The sequence below is a fragment of the Lethenteron reissneri genome, chromosome 9 (assembly GCF_015708825.2).
Source record: "Lethenteron reissneri isolate LAM-NWPU_2019-01 chromosome 9, ASM1570882v1, whole genome shotgun sequence".
NCBI classification, from domain to species: Eukaryota; Metazoa; Chordata; class Hyperoartia; order Petromyzontiformes; family Petromyzontidae; genus Lethenteron; species Lethenteron reissneri.
The window spans coordinates 911542-930892 of NC_083787.1; the positions used below are offsets into that span (position 1 = coordinate 911542).

At 46.0% G+C, this 19351-nt stretch overlaps 1 long non-coding RNA gene across 2 annotated transcripts in view; it reads left to right on the top strand.

Moving 5' to 3' along the window:
- Positions 1–13935, top strand: part of LOC133340400 (uncharacterized) — a 38466-nt gene extending 24531 nt beyond the window's left edge. For both annotated transcript variants that reach the window (XR_009754896.1, XR_009754897.1), the window contains one exon: positions 12072–13935. This is a non-coding gene — a long non-coding RNA (uncharacterized LOC133340400). The remainder of the gene's footprint in view (positions 1–12071) is intronic.
- Positions 13936–19351: the final 5416 nt, after the last annotated feature.

Sequence of the window (19351 nt, forward strand, 5' to 3'; positions counted from 1 at the left end):
TCAGAGTGAGATCCCCACTTCTCAGATTGAGGTCCACAGTTCTCAGAGTGAGATCCACGGATCTCAGAGTGAGGTCCACGGTTCTCAGAGTGAGGTCCACGGTTCTCAGAGTGAGGTCTCCGGTTCTCAAAGTGAGATCCCCACTTCTCAGATTGAGGTCCCCGGTTCTCAGAGTGAGGTTCACAGATCTCAGAGTGAGGTCCACGGATCTCAGAATGAGGACCACGGATCTCAGAGTGAGGTCCACGGATCTCAGAGTGATGTCTACGGTTCTCAGAGTGAGGTCCACGGATCTCAGGGTGAGGTCCACGGATCTCAGAGTGAGGTCCACGGTTCTCAGAGTGAGGTCCACGGTTCTCAGAGTGAGATTTCCGGTTCTCAGAGTGAAGACCACGGTTCTCAGAGTGAGGTCCACGGTTCTCAGAGTGAGGTCCACGGATCTCAGAGTGAGGTCCACGGATCTCAGAATGAGGACCACGGATCTCAGAGTGAGGTCCACAGTTCTCAGAGTGAGGTCCACCGATCTCAGAGTGAGGTCCACGGATCTCAGAATGAGGACCACGGATCTCAGAGTGAGGTCTCCGGTTCTCAGAGTGAGGTCCACGGATCTCAGAGTGAGGTCCACGGATCTCAGAATGAGGACCATGGATCTCAGAGTGAGGTCCACGGTTCTCAGAGTGAGGACCACGGATCTCAGAGTGAGGTCCACGGTTCTCAGAGTGAGGTCCACGGTTCTCAGAGTGAGGTCTCCGGTTCTCAAAGTGAGATCCCCACTTCTCAGATTGAGGTTCACGGTTCACAGAGTGAGGTTCACGGATCTCAGAGTGAGGTCCACGGATCTCAGAATGAGGACCACGGTTCTCAGAGTGAGGTCCACGGATCTGAGCGTGAGGTCCACGGTTCTCAGGGTGAGGTCCACGGATCTCAGAGTGAGGTCTCCAGTTCTCAGAGTGAGATCCCCGTTTCTCAGAGTGAGGTCCACAGTTCTCAGAGTGAGGTCCACGGATCTCAGAGTGAGGTCCACGGATCTCAGAGTGAGGTCTCCAGTTCTCAGAGTGAGATCCCCGTTTCTCAGATTGAGGTCCACGGTTCTCAGAGTGAAGTCCACGGATCTCAGAGTGAGGTCCACGGTTCTCAGAGTGAGATCCCCGCACCACCACCGGTGAGTGTTTGCGACACTACTCCAGGTGGTGCGCGAGGATGTGATCCGGAGATAATGGCAACGTTTATACCGTTTGTTTCGGACGTTAATTCATATTTAACTTATGATATTTAATTAAAAAAAATTAAGGTAAATTACCTTGATTAAACTACTCTTACATCTAAATGCATCCACCCTCCCAGAAAACAAGAAACTGTTATATCTGCAATAAAAAGACATTATTTCAGTAATGAGAATAATGTTTTATTAGTGGCATTTAGAGAAAAGTGAAAGCGTTTTGTCACGAGGGCTGGGGGCTAGGTGGTCCGCGGAAATATTTGCATCGGCTGAGTGAGCCGCGAGCCAAACAAGATTGAGAAACACCGCTCTAGAGGATGTGTTGGTCTTCTCTTCCACGCTAGCCAAACGTATTGAAAGAGGCAGGAGCTCCCACACTTGGGTTCACCACTTGTGACCTGCCGATAGATTACTTGTGGAGTACCTGTCCTGTACTTTTGGCTGAGTGGACAGCAGTGGAGGGGTGGGACAATTGAAGAACCCTGCGCCATTGTTTCCGTTGTCATGACGAGAGACAAAAAACGGTGACCTCTGGTTTGGCAAGTTCATTGTGCTCAGCGTTACATCACAGCAGCAACCCTTTTGCATGGAACTGGAAGCTTAATAGCACACGTGTCCTGCACCAGGGTGATACTGAAACACAATTTTCTCCAGTGTGCTCTCAATTACATAACAAAAGGCAGAGCCACGAAGGTGATTGGTTTATGAGAATGAAATCACTGCAAATTAGCAGCATTCCCGAGTAAGATCAAGCATGAGCTTTATAACAGTATTCTCCAAGGACACACAGTGCGGTAAGCAGTGCTAAACATCAACTTTAGTTTGCACTTCGCTTCTGTTAATTACGACTTAGATTGGAATTCCTTTGTGATGGGTTCCTTGAAGGTGAAAGGGAAAAGTTAAACCCAGTTTGACTCCGTACGGACTCGATTGTCTCCCCCGTGCTTTTTTAAAGCCAATTTCAATTAAAGTTAAATTAAGTAAATAAAAAAACCACGCTCAATTCAAGGGTCAATAACGTACTGTTTTTTTTATTCCCCTCTCTGTTTGTATAAAACAAACTCTGCTCTTGAGTTTCTGTACAGCATCTTGAGATGCGGTTTCATGTGAATGCTGTATTCATACAAAATATGTCGTAACTTGTATAAAAAGTGTTCGTGCACTAATAACAGCACCAAATTTACCGGCCAACATTCCATGAGGAAATTTCTACCTTTATTGACCAGACTCTTTCCATTCCATTCCATTAATCACCGATTTTAAGAAAAGATGAAAATTGGACCCCTTGACGCAAGCCAGAGCTGGTCATCGTCTGGCCGTGTTTTTCAGCGGCGATAAGTGAAATTTAATTTGGATTCATTTAAAATTAATTGTGAGATAAATCTGCCATGTCCAATCTCCCTTTAATGGCCACGCGGACACGCTGAGCTCGATGAGAGACGTTGCTTCGCAGCGAGTGCTCTGGGATTGAAGTCTCATCGTGAGAATGAACATCAGTGCATGCTGTGCTTGCACGACACAGTGGAAGCTCGTGCAGTGCGTTTTGATCCGCATTCACTGTGTGACAGGATGTCATCCTCTTCATGAAGTCGTCTGAACCGCATGCCTAAAATAAAATAATCTGAAAAACAAACGAGACCGAGTTATTCGATATTAAGTTGTTGACAAACATGTAGATTTTTCTTTTACTTTTGATAATCGAAGTGATATGATATATGTAAATGCATGGGGACATATGCTGCTCCTTATTAAGGTTACCGAATGATATAATTAATATATATTGTATCATGCCGACAATATATTTATCAAATGTAATTGTAGTCTGAAGATGGCGCGGCCTGGATCCAGCTTTAAATGAGTTGCCTGTGGTTAAAGCAGATTGTGGTGTGTTGGGAGTTTATGATTGCAGCCAAAACCTTAAATGCATGAAATAGCTATAACCCCAAAACATTGGTTGAGCACATGATTTGCCTAAATTCCAACCTCTGAGAATTACAAATATTTATTCAACTTTCATGAGGCGAATTACTCTGTTCTGGGGAAGATGCGAAAATGCTACCTCCTAGTTTGGATAAGAAACAAATGTAAGGGATCTCAGAAATAGTTATGTGAAATCCGCTCCATGGATCTCGTTCTTCTTTAACATGGGGGATTGCACTGCCCTCCGACAGTGCTGAATGGAGTATTTGGCTCATGACATGACACCGACAGCACAATCGGGACAAAATTGGAAAAAATATAAATATATAAATATTATATCGGCCTAAGACAACGTGTTTGTAATCTGACATTTAAGGATTGAAACGTACTTTTATTACATTACACATTTATTCTTGACATTTTTTTCCGTTCAGTTTCTACTTCTTCCAAGATATCGAGCTAGTGTGGAAGAGGAGACCAACATCCCCTCTGAGAAGGGCTCTCTCGTGCTGTCGTTAGTCGAGGCACTACTACCTGCAGTGGAGTGAGCAAGAACACCGCAAGGCTGACGACCACTTTTGTTCAGCATAAATATCCAATTTGAAAGTAAGCCGAGCATACGACGAGTGAGACCTCCTAAATCACATTCTCAAATCTCTTTCGGCCACCCTTCGGATTTTGAGTAGATTTTATTCATTTCTTATTTTATTCAACTGCGGTAGGATGTCTTCTTGCGGTAGGATGGTTACTCAAGTGTGCAGCTTCCTCCGGTAATGATGTCGATGGCGGCAACACGCCTTGACAGACGCGCGCTTGTCTCCCGGATAGCCGGAAGTGCTGAGGTCAGAGAGAAAGGAAACATCGGCAACTTTCTAATCTGATCGCGGATCCAAACCAATTACGGTAACGAGCTCCAGGAGACCAGCCCTGGCAGAGGCGCAATGGACTTGGCGCCCGAGGCTGCCGCTCGCCCCGTGGTGGTTGCTTTGCCTTCGATACAAATTCCCCCTGAGGCTGCATCACAGATTGACCAAATGTCGACCTGGGATTGTGAGTTTTAATTCCGTTTTGGCAGCGCCCTGCCACGGCTCGATGGCGTTACGTAGAAAAATCGACTGTGACATTTCCCCCTCCCCCCCTCTCCCCCTGCCACCCTTCAACACTTTCAGCAGCTCTTCGCATTGTCATCCCTAATTGGACTGCAATTATGGGACTGCGATGCTTGTTGTTGAGCGATCAATTCGTTTAGCTCCCGCCGACGCGTTTTCAAGTTGTACCGCGGGCATCATTCGGCACGATATCCGATGTGTTTGCTCTACGTGCTGGGAGATTTTTCAATTCAGTGCATGAAGAAGCTCCCCCTGAATTGAAATCGAGTTCCCGACGAAGGTTCTGGGGTGTTTGCACGAAACGTGAGACATGAAGTGGCACAACAGGCGGCACAACAGGCGGCACAACGTTAAGGTTCATCACAGGGTCCTGCAGCAGCACAAAGGTGAAACGCGTGCGGTGGATTCATCGGCGTCTCGTCGTCGTGCTGTTTGCGATTAAGCCACGATCCGAGAAAGGCACGGACCATGAAGGCGCTGTATTTATGATTGTTTCTGTTCTGTTAAACATCGCCCATTACGTCGCTTCTATTGCCCCTGGAACCTGCGGGATTGTAGTCGAGTCCGAGGTGAAATGCGTCACAGACAGGTTTGTGTTGTGTGTGTTTCAGACTCGCTGCTATTCCGTAGCGCGATGGATAGCCTCGACGAGAAGGTGCGGGGAGCCTTTGGCAGTTGCTTGTGGCCTTATACGGGGAATAAATAATGTAGGCGCATTCCTAGGTCAACCCTTTTTAGTTTCTCCCTTCAAGGAGACATTAATGCCATTCATCCACTCGCGTGTGTGTGGGGGAGAGAGAACGACAACGCCAAGGAGAAAAGGGAGAGAGTTTGTGGATACATACATGCACTGCACATGCTGCATATCTGCATCTTCTTTGTACATCTGTTGCAGGCGTAAATAAAGACAACGCGTACCTTTTCAGAATGACGCGTTACATTGGAAGTGCGTCCTGCTGTTCGGGCAATGAACAGCTCTCTCGAGTGGCTCTGGTGATGTTGTGTTTCATGCGAAGTCGGGGGTAGCAGTGTTCACCGAAGTGGCGTACACGTGAAACTTGATGCGGCACGGCCAGGGTTGTGCGTGCTCTAATTGCGGTTTGTTTTGCAGTGGCATTAAGCAGACGCTGTGGATGTAAACTTGTTTTCTTATCCTGAGCCACACAAATGGGATAGCCCCGAGGATAATTGTCAACAGCAATGACCTTTCACGAAGACCGCTGCAGCCGAAAATTAGGAGAGGCATTGATTACGAAGCAAACAAGTTCACGGTCGAGGGCATGTGCATCAGGGACACTTTTGTGACGATGACTCTGCAGTTTCTCCACGAGTTCTACAGAATCGCGACCTACAAACAAACAAACGGTGGTGTTGTTTGTGGCCCGTGCTGGCATAGGGTGGGAACAATAAGTAAGATGCAGCCCTTTTGCAATCAGGTCCTCATGTCCAACGGCACTTGGAAATTTGATCATGATGTCAGTACACTCTGACTCACTTTTGAAACAGTATGCGAGATTCTGTTTGCTTGCACACGATGTGGGGGACAGGATATTGCTGCGTCTCGACAGCGAGATAGCTGACTCGAACGTTCTACTGAACGTTGTTGTAGGGCCCAGGCAGGATGAAAGACGAGTAGACGTTTAGACGAGAAGGCATGTGCACCTGACCTCTGCGGGTCACTAGGCTTCTCTATATAAATAGCACGTGAAGCGAGGACTCCCTTCGTTGGCCAAACAGGAATATAAAGATGAGTTGTGGTGGTGGGAGGTGCTCTCTCATTCCTTCAAAGGTGCTCACTAACACTTGCCCCAGCAGTCTATTAGAGGCAATGCGGTGGATCTTTGTCTTTGTCTCATGCCAAGTGTACATATCACACGAAACCTGCCTTGATTAAGATGCATCGGTGAATCAGGAAAATCATGAATGAAGTTGTGAAAGAGTTCGGGGTGGATGTGGGCAATGTTAGCTGGTTAGAGAGCTCTTGTTCAGCTATGAACGTGTAACACGAATGTATTGAGGAGTGTTGAAATTTCAACCAGTTTGAGGAAACAAGGTGGAAGGTCTACAAATGTATTTAGAATGAAATTTGTTGTGGGTCTCAACCTCGCTGTGTGCAGAGCTGCAGCCGTAATGAAATTTTTTGTCGTGTAATATACATTAATTACATCTTGAACCCTGTGTGGTTGCCTTGGAAGTCAATATATCTTGCGCCGGCATGATTTGCCGCTGCGATTAGCTTGCGAATGCATTGCAATGAGCTGATAGCTGTTTAGCAAGCTGATTAGAATTCGAATGCCACAGTTGCGTGTGGGACATCTTCTTAACAAACCTTTTCCTGTTTAACACGTAGGCTTTCACGACCAATATTATCCAGCCAGAGTTGTGGAGAAATCTTCCTCTTTTCCGTCTTAAATAGGTCTTAAATCGACCAAAACAGGAGGATTTCCCTACAACTCTGGCTGTCGTCTGATGATGCTGGTTGTAATTACTGGCAAATCGTCATACTCGAATTGCAAATGTTGTAGGTTTACTCTCCAACACACCGGTGTGCTGAACGAGTAACTAATTGAGACGTTTTGTCCACTTGACAAACGTTGCTGATTGGCTGTGTCAGGTATTGGTGGGTTCAACGACACATTCATATTTCCGCGATCTTACCCAAACAACTCTATTATGGAAAACTTTTCCTACGCAGCAACGCATTGTAATATCGTCGTAAAAAAGGCAAATACCGCACTTGTGAAATTGCATTTGTAATGTCGCTCGCTGAGTTATAATTGTTCCAGCTTCAATTGTGGTGATTACTGAGCTCTCGTTTGGTTAAATGAGTGATAAGTAGAGTGATTGAACTAGACGTACCATGAAATACATATTTTTAATGTCATTGTACTGTGCGCTGATTGAGCAAGTAAACAGCTGAGCGAGAGAAACACAAATGCAATAAATTACGATATTCTACTTGAAATGGCTAAAGCATAATCTGTACTTCTATAATGAAGCAATTGTTATGAAGTATAAGTGTGGATCAGTTATCCAGCCTGCTTAATTAATAATGCTTGCTTTGTGGATTTACATGAGATGGAAGTGGTTAAAGACCTCCAACTGTAAGCCATTCACTTCTGCCCGAATTACAGGATGTATTCTATGTATGTTGATCTTATTTCGCACCGTACACGGCCTACCGTGCTAATCGGAGGATCCACTGCCAAAGCCAGTGAAATATGTGGTTAATGTTTATTTGTCACACGGAAAGTCGAGTGTAGAATGTTACCCAGCTAGCTTGCAAGGGAGATCCGTGGTGACATCAGCGCAGAACAAAGACAACAACAACAACATCAGAGTGGCCCATGCAGAAGAACAGGCAACATCGGAACAGGGCGTGTCGGAGGTGCAAGTAAAAACTGTGCTCTTATCTATATTAAATCATTTTCGCAATACGTCTTTCATGCACAATTTGCGGGCAGGCACATATAGCATAGCGCAATACATTCAGCCTGATGCGCATATAAATACAGTGCTCTTTCGAAATTGTCTTACGTGTGTTATACGTCTCGCTATGTATTCCTTTAAATCTCGATCCGTTTTATTCTCTTACATGCGGTTTTTTTTTCAACGTCTCAGTTTAAACCCATTTTAAAGATTGTGATCTCGAACTGGGTACCCTTTGTAAGGACAACACTTTTGGCCTTTTTGGCAGGATGTTGCGAGCGTTCACGACGCTCTTATGAGAGCGGCGTTATCTGCTCGCCTCGGAAGCTGAGATGCCTCGATAAAACGCACTTGATATAAAGTCCCCGAGACCCACAACGTACCTCGAGAGATGTGGCCTTTTATTCCCCCCCCCCCCCCCCCAGGAGCTATGATTTATTGCCTCAGGTGTCAGGGTGACATTCTGGCAGGAAATGAGTTTAGAGCGCACGCGGCTGTCTCGTGTACTTTGGGCTCGCGATGGAGCGGGCTTTGTTGTGACCTTTTGTGTGCCAGAAGCAGACGGAATCAGCCCGAGCCACGTATATTAACGTGACGACACCGGGCGACTATTTTGCGCGGTGCGTTGTGTATTGTATAGTTTTGCTCCTAACTAGGGACCCCATTGCATGTAGAGATGGTCCTTCTTGTCTGTAAACATCAGTAAGTTCAGCGGAATATGTTCCAGCAAGCGCTGACTGTTGATGAGACAATTACTGTCAACCCTGGTCATGAATTTGCTTTGTATTGAACCACTGCTGCTGCTGATAAGATGCTATCCCTGAAAGCCGTGCAGCCAATGGGATCTGTATTATTGCTTTATTGTTTTAACGTGACAATAATGGGAAGGAGGCTTTGCTTATGTTGTTGAGCATCTATTTTTTCCCAAATACATGTGTACTTATTGCTCACACACACATACACTTGTGTGGACACATACAACTTTATTCACTTTGGTTTGATATTGTTTTTGTTGCTGGTAAAATGTTTTAATCTGTGGACTTCACAGAACCGCAGGCGTAATTTGTAAGTGTTTTTTTTCTGTTTCTCAAGAGTCAGTGATTTTTCATAAAGTAGGAAGAGAAATCTGTCTTTTTCCTGACCGACAATCTTGCTTCAATATGAAGGCAGTGCCCTCAGGAGAAAGCTGTATTGTAGATCAATCGTGTGGCCGAGCCATTTGTATTTTAATTAAAATGTGCGAATCATCGTTGACATTTTCCAAGGAGTTTTTGGTCGTGGAAGTGATGATTTTCATTAACAGCCACAATGTTAACAAATAAATCTGCTCTTGATATGTAAAAGGTAACAACCGGCAGGATGAAAACCGAACGTACCGACACCCACTCCTGTGCAAAATGCACATATCTACCTGGTGACATAAATCCAGAAATGAATTTTCTCGCTTTCAGTCTCACAGAAGACACTTAATATTGTAATCCTTGACGTAACAAAATATGCTGCTGATTATAATCTGAGGAAAGAGCGATGCCGATTTTTGAAGGGGAATTGGGGTCGTATAAAGCGGGCATTCCACAAGGTGAAATTGTCGGAATATGTTTAGAATGTTAGAAATCAGTATTTTAGTTTATTTAAACATTTTTACTAAATATCTATAAAGTGGTGGCTTGTTACACTGTGTAACCCGCAGAGCGGTCTTGGATGAAATGATCTGATTGACTCCAGAGATGGTTCATTTACAGACATTTCAGTTGGGGTTATCGAGATTGGGTGGGAAGGGGGGGGGACATCCCATCACTGCCTGTCCAAATCTATTGAAGTGAGAGACATACAAAAACATATTTTAAGTTTATCTGGACAAGAACAATACTGTGAGACCTGCTACGTTATCTGTTTCTCTAGTGAGTGAGCACATTGCTGCGTGGCATGTGTTTGTGTGCTGTCTGGATCCCACCCCTCTCTGGATAGGTTGACTCTTCGACATATTCTGGTTTAGTATAAAAGTGAAATCCTGCAATTGTCTGCTCATGCCACCGTTTGTCAAAGGGTCTCCAACTAGAGGGAGCTCCAGAGAGCCTCTCCACAGCATATTTGGCCTACTCTTCCACTTCGCACCTCCGATTAACATGGTTGGCTACGTATAGTGCGAAAGACGTTCAACATACATTGGCCAGACATCTTGTAAGAGGTGGGGATGACCCTCATCAGAAGCCACCTGCACTTCGACTAACTGTGATTTACCCATTGACAGTGCTGGGTGGACAGAGGGAGGCGGTGGGGGTGATATTCTTTCTTCATTGTCTCAACCGCTACGCGGGGAGACTTCGCCAGTGACCTTTGGATTGCAAGTCCATTGTGCTAACCGATATTCAAAATGAATGAACACTGGGAAAATTGGAACGTATAATCAAATTTCTCTAAATAAAACCACACTCCGCTCCATCCAGTGAGGTGAAAACATGTCACCAATATAATGTCCATGGTAATGAGGTAAATGGTCAGGTAAATCGTTATTATGGTCATGAGGTAAATGCACCAAATGCTAGCAAATGCGTTTTCCGGAAATACGGTGTAAGATTGTATTACTGTGCTCCACTTACGCTTATTCCCACAGAAACACTGCGCGTTCACCAGATTCCCATTGCATTGCACGATGGCAGGTTTGTGGCCAGTGATCTGAATCCTGATTTGAAAGAAGTGATCTGAGAGGAGTGTTTGGAGACCTCAAACGGAAACAACAATGGTGGACCTTCACGGCCACCTTCGACCTGTGTTACCGTGACCCACCTCGGCACTGGAAGCTTATCTGGGACTACAAAGGACTCCTGCAGTTATTGCTTGCACGGGTTGAGTCCATTGGCGTGAAGCAAACACAACGAACGGTGGTTGTCGGTCAAACAATCTGCGTGGAAGAGTAGACCAATTACCCTCAAGAGGGACTGCCTCCAGTGGCATGAGCGAGCGATTGCAGGGCCAGACTTTTGAAGGATCCATCTGGGCCTCTTGATAGTGTTTGTTTTTAGAAGATACTGTATGTACCTGTTTTTTTTGTCAGCATTGGTTGTGTTGGCACCATCACTAAATGGGTTGCGGCCTATAGACCATGCACATATATAATGCATGTCTAGATATAACAAGTTACTGGTAATATAATCTTTAAATTACGAGAAATCCCCATCATAACAGAAAAATAGTGCAGGCCGGAAAACCATTGGATAATCTATTAACAGAAGTGTGGATATGTTATGCAAACTCAGAGAAGTCAAAAAGTACGTGTTAGTTTATCTGCAGTCGTTTCCTCAGGAAAGCCTCACTGAGTCACAAGGCTGCGACTGGAGAGTTTCTGCCAGGTTTTCACAGTCGTGGCAAATGTTGCTATGTGCCATTTAAATGTAGTCATTTGCATATAGTGTAATTTTCTTGAGATATTTGGTCGATACCAACAACATTGTTTTTGTTTGCTTGTTGTGGGAGGAGAGCGGAGAACGCAGAGGGAAGCCCTGCAGAACAGGGGGAGCACACGCAGACAGACTCCACACGGGAGGGCGACCTCGTCCATATTAATCACCAGGCGCTCCTCGTTGTCCAGCACAAGTGTTACCACTGGCCACGCTGTGACACTCTATCATGCAGCTCTGTTTTGGTGCATTCAGTTAATTGGGTTTTTTGTTGACTGGACAATACAATAACTTTATTGTAAGGGCGAAAAGCCAAATTACAACTCAAAGTTTTTTTTTTTTATTGAGCACAACTGCAGAATGTTAATTTTCAATATTGTGTTACATAATATATCAAAGCATAATATATATATATACATTGTAACTATTATCAGGCTTTAATTATTCCACTGCTGGGTAAAGGCCTTCCCATGACACGTTCGTAGTCCTAGGGCTTGTTTGGCCATACTTCACCTCGTTGGTCAGTGCGGGTTGGGGAAGGAGAGGAGTTCAGCAATGACGTTGCTCGTGGCCAGGAATCAAACTCAGGTTGCCAGGTTCAGAGTGCACTACCACAATCCCCACCCCACGTGGACTTTGCTTTGTCCAGTAATTTATAATGATCAACTTTGCTTGTTGGTGTCCTTGTTTTTTCTATATATATAAGGTATTGAAGGTCACGTTACAAAACTTCAAAGAAAACAACGAGATTGATGTACACGAAAACAATTGTATTTTTAGATCATGTTTAAACATTAATTAAAATGTTAATACGTAGTATCGACGATTCTAGAAAGCCTCAATCTCAAGACTCTTAGAATGACCTTGCTAAAGTAAAGAGTTAAATGAAATAGACATTATTTACTTCATTACTGAGTTATACATTATGAAACGTTCTTTTTTTAAGTACTCCAACCAGCTCTCGTCTAAATGTATATTTCATGATTATGTTCTCAGTCGGTCTTCAATAACTGCCCGAGGTGGACCCAACTCGGACGTGTGGCGAGAACGGACGAGGGAACGTGCCCCACGGAGCGATGAGATCGCTTGGGCCAGAGGAGCGGGGTGGATTGTTGCGTTGTGTGGACCGTGAGAGATGCCCATGACGTGCGGACAGTTTTATCCAAGAAGTGGCTGATGCTGCTGCTTCTGATGATCACCATCATGACCAATTCACCACCACTAACCGAAATCAAATATTTTGTCACGATGTATGTTTCACTTTTGTCGCACCTTATGGAGCCAACCGTGCGAATCAGAGGTGCGGAACGTACCGTACACCATTTGCACAAATATTTCTCCACATCCTCACTCATGTGTACATATGAATGGCATTTCATCTGTGTAGATGCCACTTCGTACCTGCGCGGTCTTCAGTGTTGAGCAGTCTGCAGAACACGTGCTGCTGTAAACACTTCATGTCACCTTTCATTCTCATTCAGCTACCTGCCCTTGCCTCTCCTATCCCACCCCCGTTTTTGGCTGCCCATCAGCTCCTCTCAAACGCTTCAAAACAAATTGTACACGAGCCACGGCCGAGAGGGCAGGCGTCGCTGCAGACAGAATGAACACCACCGCCCCACGGCACACTCGTCGTCAGCTCTCAGCGCATCGCGCCACTCCAACTCGGCGAGACGCGTTAACACGGAGCCCATGAATGCGCGCTTTTTAATTATAATCCAAAAATGGATGTAGCGATTAAACGAGTGCATGCCAAACGTTGGGAAATTGCTCACGCATCCTCGTGTGCGCAAGACGCGTTTTGTATGCTGCACTGTTTGTTCCTGGAAGATATCGAACTGACTTAAGATGCGAATATGTTAACATTGTCAAGAAACTGGTCGGCACTTATCAGCACATTGGTACGTAACCAACTGTGGCAAAGCAATCAGTGAGGATAATTCATATTTGGCGGAAATAGCCAAAGTTTCCGCGACTAGAGTAAAATCCTCATCTGCAAGGAGGAGGGATTATCACAACTAGGCCACTGTCAAACTGCTTTGCGCTCGCAGTTTTTTTCACATTTAAATGAATGCGAACTCACAGTGAGCTCAATGTTGGCTTCCCGCCCGACTGCCTGCTGGTAATGTGCTTGAACAAAAAAAAGTTTCTGTCTTGTGTTGCTGGGAGGGAAAGAAGAGAATTCACAGGCAGCAGCGTGGCGTTGCGATGAAGCACATTTAATGAGGCGGCGCGTTAGAGCAGTTAGCTATGACGAGGTGTGGTTTGACCTACAGCCTTTCGAACGTAGCCAATTTGTGATGCAATTATGTTGGTATTGTTAATGAGAAGAAAAACATTGCACTCGACGCTATGTATTCTTGCTATTGCGGATGTAGCGAATTCCTACCGCCAAGTGGCGGAGAATGGTATTGGAGTCGTTGGAGACTGGCTTTCGCGACCAATATTGACTCACTATTGAATTCTAGTCACATAGCAATAGTAAAATGACAATGTGTGTCGTATACCCTCCTCCAGCCGACACGGCGAAATTAATAAAGTTGGACACGTGCACAAACGCGCCGATGTTGTATTGCTTCAGCACATGGGTTTATTGGCGAGCAATGCACAACTTTTCACAAGTAGCATCATCAGGCAATTGTCAGAATTGTGGAAATCTTCTCAAGTCCTGGACATGAAATAGGTGGCGTGAGGCCACCGACATGCCCGCACAGGTGAGCATGGGGAGCAGGAAGCGATGCCTATAGGTTCATGTGTTTGCGTAAATTATAAAAAAAAAATTCCGGGAGATTACAATTGATAGATATACTGATATGAAGGTAGGTGTACTGACGTGGTGATACATGTTAGACATGGTTAATACAAGAATGTTATAATAAAGCTGGAATGTTTTATGGATTTAAATACTATTGAGGTTAACCGAGCTGTCAGCTAGTTGTCAGCTAGGTTTACCTCAGCAAGGTTAACATTTTTTTACCTTTCATTAAATTTCAATAAATTCTCGAATCAACTTTTTGCCAAGGAATAATTCGTTTTACATGTAACATAAAAATTCTCAAAACAATCATATTTCCTTGCTGGCCATGTTCTGCAGTTTCTGACACCTGTGTGTGTAGTTGATGTTCCTTTGGTGATCCTCTAACCTCTTGTTCATCTTGGTTCGCTCCTGAGGGTGTACGACACAAAATCGATCATTAATCATGGCGCACAGAGGGGTTCGGAAAATCGCACTGGTAACTATGGCGCAACGGTGGCGATTTTTTGACTTGCTCACCTGGTGTGCAGGAGGTCGTGGGGTCGCTCCCGACCCTGACGCCTGCTGCTGCTGCTGCTGTAGATTTGGAGTTTGCGTGTCTCTCTCTCATCATCAGCATCACGGTGGCTAGGAGATGTTGACTCCCTCGCCAGGTGTGCAGGAGGTCGTGGGGTCGCTCCCGACCCTTACGCCTGCTGCTGCTGCTGTAGATTTTCAGTTGCGTGTTCTCCCCGTAGTCACGTGGATCTTTGTCCGGGTTTTCCGGTTTTTCCCTCCGCATTGAAACTCAACAAATGCATTTAGAGTACTTGGCTGCTATACATTTCCACATGATCAGCCACTTCGCTGAGCCTTCATGTGTGGCCAGGTCGCTTCTGAAAACGAGCTACACAGCTCAATGGACCATACTTGGTCAAATAAAAAGAAAAGTTCTTGCCGTTCGCGGCCGACACGTCTTCCTATTGGCCACCTCATCGACAGCGGTGGTGTCAAAATCTATACCGATGCGCCTGAGACCGCATGAGACCCCGACTCTTCACCTCGGCTGATTCCACCGACGCCTCTGGGCCCGGGAGACTCTCGGAGTGCACCACAGTGGTTGAGGGGTCAGGTCGGGCTGAGAATCGAATTCAGGTGGCCCTGAGATCCGGGAGAAATCTTCGAAAAGAAGTTGTAAGAATCTGGTCAGCAACAGCAGCAGTGAGGAGGCAATCGGGGAGGAAGCAGTAGAGTGGCAATGGTGTGGGGTGGGGGGGTTGGCACCATTTAGTGTGGGGGCACACCGAGCGGGGCTGGCTGGCCACAGGGCTGCTTCTCAGCACCGTGCCGAGGGTAATGGAGGCGTTCGTGTCGGGGTCGTGCCCCACGTGCGTCGAGGCCCAGGGAGCACGCGGTGTGATGGGGCTCACCTCCCGCTCACCCTCCCGAAGTCCCCCCCCCCACCAGCGGAAGGTTCTGTAAGAAGGCCGTCCTCAGGCACGTGCGTGCAGGCGCTCCTCAGGCACGTGAGCTGCTCGTGCGTTCCAGCGTGATGATAATAATAATCATCATCGTTGTTGTTTGTAGGTTCCCTGCGCCAGTAGCGTAACGAGCGTGGGGACAGGGGGTGCCTTAACACCCCCGGTGGCCAAAGCTGCGAGTTGGGAGCCCCCTTGACCACCGCCATGGGATCTGTTGAATGTTCGTAACCGTGAGCGTAACGAAGTGATGAGGCAAGAGGAGCCGCGATGTATAATAATTATAATAGCCCAGGTGCGACCTGCGAGACACAAATCAAATGTTGAGGCCCCACGTGACCGGTTGCCGCACTCCCGAGACGTATTGATCGTTGACATTTGTGACCATTATTGACATTGGTGACCCTAGTTGACATTTGTGACCCTAGTTAACATTTGTGACCATAGTTGATATTTGTGACCCTAGTTAACATTGGTGACCATAGTTGATATTGGTGACCCTAATTGACATTTGTGACCATATTTGACATTGGTGACCCTTAGTTGACATTTGTGACCCTAGTTGACATTTGTGACCCTAGTTGACGTTGGTGACCCTAGTTGACATTGGTGACCCTAGTTGACATTTGTGACCCTAGTTAACATTGGTGACCATAGTTGACATTGGTGACCCTAGTTGACATTGGTGACCCTAGTGGACGTTGGTGACCCTAGTTGATATTGGTGACCCTAGTTGACATTGGTGACCATAGTTGACATTGGTGACCCTAGTTGACATTGGTGACCATAGTTGACCACACTGGTCAGCATGAGTTGGTGACCTGGGCTTGGGGGCGGGGGGCAGAACTGGTTCAATCATCAGTCGCCACTGCTGCTATCCATGACCGGGGATTGATCTCGAGTAAATGGTTCCCTGCGCAGTGCGGTAAACACTGCACTGCTCCAATTTAAATAATTATTATTACGTTTATTATTCCCCATAAATGTGCTAGGATGCAAAAGCTTTCCGCTCTTGCCCATTAAACCTAATTCGGCAGGGTTGTATATACGGACTTTATTTTGCAAGCACAATGTTTTGAGCCACATTTTAAAATTAATATGCACTTGCAGTGGAAAGTTATATACTGAGAACTATAAATTTGAGTTTGTTCTCGAAGGGAGTCGTGCATTACGATTGTGTGTGCCGGCCTTTTTCCTGCGATTTGAACCTGCGAAGCCACAAGCGAGCGTCTTGCTGTTACTTTTCCTCCTCCTCATCGTCATGCACTTTACACCCGAAAACGAATCGCCCTTTAATAGAGACAGACATTGCAAACCATCAAACAAATTGATAAGTGAAATCGGCGAGATTCTAAACGAGGCAGCTCACTGTTTGCTTAGTGATTTAGCCTCTCCCCAACAACACCGAGCCCCTTGGAGGAAATCTCTCAACCCATTAGAGAGGTAATTGAAACTACTATTCTCCTCGCACCCGGAGCTTTTCCTGCTGGGCACAATGAATGGTATAGCAATTTCCCTAAAGCCCAGCATATAGGTCACGAGCCAGAGCAGAAAGTGGTACCAACTAAGGTAGCAACACTTTTTAGTACGTATTTATTGATATGGACAATACGAATGAATTATTTGATAACCCACTCATTTTAATTCGTTATCATGTAATTCACTGTTATTGGCCACATAGAGAAATTGGACTCACTAAAGCTATGCCACCTTCGGCGTGGGACTAATCTGTGATATACCTGGTCTGTGCTATGAACAAGGACCATTGCCCCAAACGTTCCCTGTTGTATGTTTTTTCATTTCAAAGCAGTGTTATTGAGAAATGTGTTTTGTGTTTTCTTTGTCATCTGGTATGTGCCCATGGATTAATACACGGGGAAAAGTGCTTCCAGCAATATGTTTCTTTCAAAATAGTAAAAAAAACATTACCAGGAATCCTTTTAAAGGGACACTTTGCGTGGTCACACGCTGGAAGACACAGTCTCTCTCAAAAGGCAGAATGTTCCGTCAAAATGCGTCTCTTTGTAGAACCCAGGTCTACTCGAGGAAACGGTTCCTCTTGTTCTTTGTATCCGGTGGCTCAGCGGTGGAGTGAGCGGCGTGCAAAAATGTGACAGCCGTTTGTGCACACAGCGTGCTTCTAACACGATTGCGCGTGTCGTTTGAAACTTAAAGTTTCGCGGCCTGCGCTATTTGTTGTTGTTGAGTTTATTAGAGCAAGTGGCACACAATACAGTGGTGAGCAGTTCAAGTCTTAGTTTGGGGGGGGGGGGGGTTGACTCAGCCAATCATCCTTCTGGGGATGATAAAATGAGTACCAATTTTTTTTACGAGTAAACTCATCCCCTCCATAGGAACGTGAATTGTACACCACTGGCTCAGGACTGTAAACCAAAGATGAGCGGTGCCTCAATGCTCATTTGAGCACGAATCACATGCAGACTTTAGTTTTCGTTTCTGAAAACACGGAAACATGCAGCATACACGAGCACACAAGTTTGTCCAAAACTTGTCCCAAACTTGTTTGTCTCAAACTTGTTTGTCTGAAAATGTGCTGGGATTTCATGCACAAGATGTGCACGCCTACATACTTTGTACCCACATGTGCACAGATGGACACTACTTGCTCCAGGCGGGGGTGTAGCCTCACACTGTGCGAACAGACAGCTGCGTGCATGCGTGCAGACCACGGCGCGAGGGGGGAAGGTTAAGTAGTACCTAAGGTGAAGGGACATTGATCTAGGAGTGTGTCTGAGGAATATTTGAAATCCCTCTTGGGCTGTAGCCCAGGAAACATCGTGCAACGTTGGCCCAAGTCTGGCGTGTGGTCGGAACCGTTGCATCTCCGTTCGTCCAACTTTGGCCCAATGTTCCGTGTTCACTGTGAAGATCTCCATTGTCTTTGCGCCTAAACTAACAGACATTTGCATTGTGAAATGTACCCGCATGTCCAGTGTTTCATTCATTCATTGGTCCACACCCAGTCGGCTGCACGTGAGTTAGTAGCAGATTACACGAATCTAGAGCGCCTGTGCTATTTTTGAAAGCGATGTGTTTTTTCACGAGACCCAAGCCTAGAGCCTAAATCAGCCTGGAATGCACCTTAATCTTGTCAGATATTGGAAGCTAAGCAGGTCTGATTCTGAAAATTGCTCGAATTCATGTCAATGTAGTTTTATGTAAAGCACCCTAAGACAAGCTTTATTGAGATACCTGATATGAATAGCTATTGAGTGACCACCATACCTAACCTGTGTTATGTATGGCTCTACATAGCGGGCAGCGCAAGTCAGTGCAGGAAAATACATTAACACATTCCTGCTGCGGAGGGAGCTGGTAGTAACGTTGGGTTGCTCGGTCAATGGCCAGGGTCAACGGCGGAGTGGTGTATTCTGCAAATATGCCCGACTGTGAGGGTGGGCACAAACGTTGAGTTTTATAAGGGCACCACGGGGTGACCAGCCCCTCCCCACCCAGCCCCACCCTCCCCACCCAGCCCCTCTCCACCCTCCCCTCCCCACCCAGCCCCTCCCTGCACGACGGACACAATAATCCCCTGTGGGCTGGTGTAATCAGGAGGTTCCTACCAGTATTATACTGTACTGTATTTCTATGCGCTGTAGTCCCTGGTTTCACGAACCCGCACTGACCAGCATGCTGAGGTGTGACCATTTAAGGTCCTGTACTGCACAGCGTGTGCGGAGGCCTTCATCCAGCCGTGTGTGCAGGCGGCTTTTGGCGAACCATCGAATAAAGACGGCCACGGCATCACGCGCTTTCAGATGCGCTTCCGTGGCCGTCTGGAACGCTCTTCCTTCCGACATTAGGAAGCCACAGGAGCTATGCACTTTTAAATCACCTCGATTGAAAACTCATTCCTTCAGAACTGCATTCTGTGTTTAGTTTGTTGTCATTCTCCCGCATCTCCGGTTAGCACAATTGGCTGCGTGGTGCTGAAGAAGTTCAGCATACATACATACAGTGGATTGACAAAGGTAATATACACATGTACGTGCCGAGGTATTTGTAAACACAGCCGCGCTAGCTGCCATATGTCTTCAGAA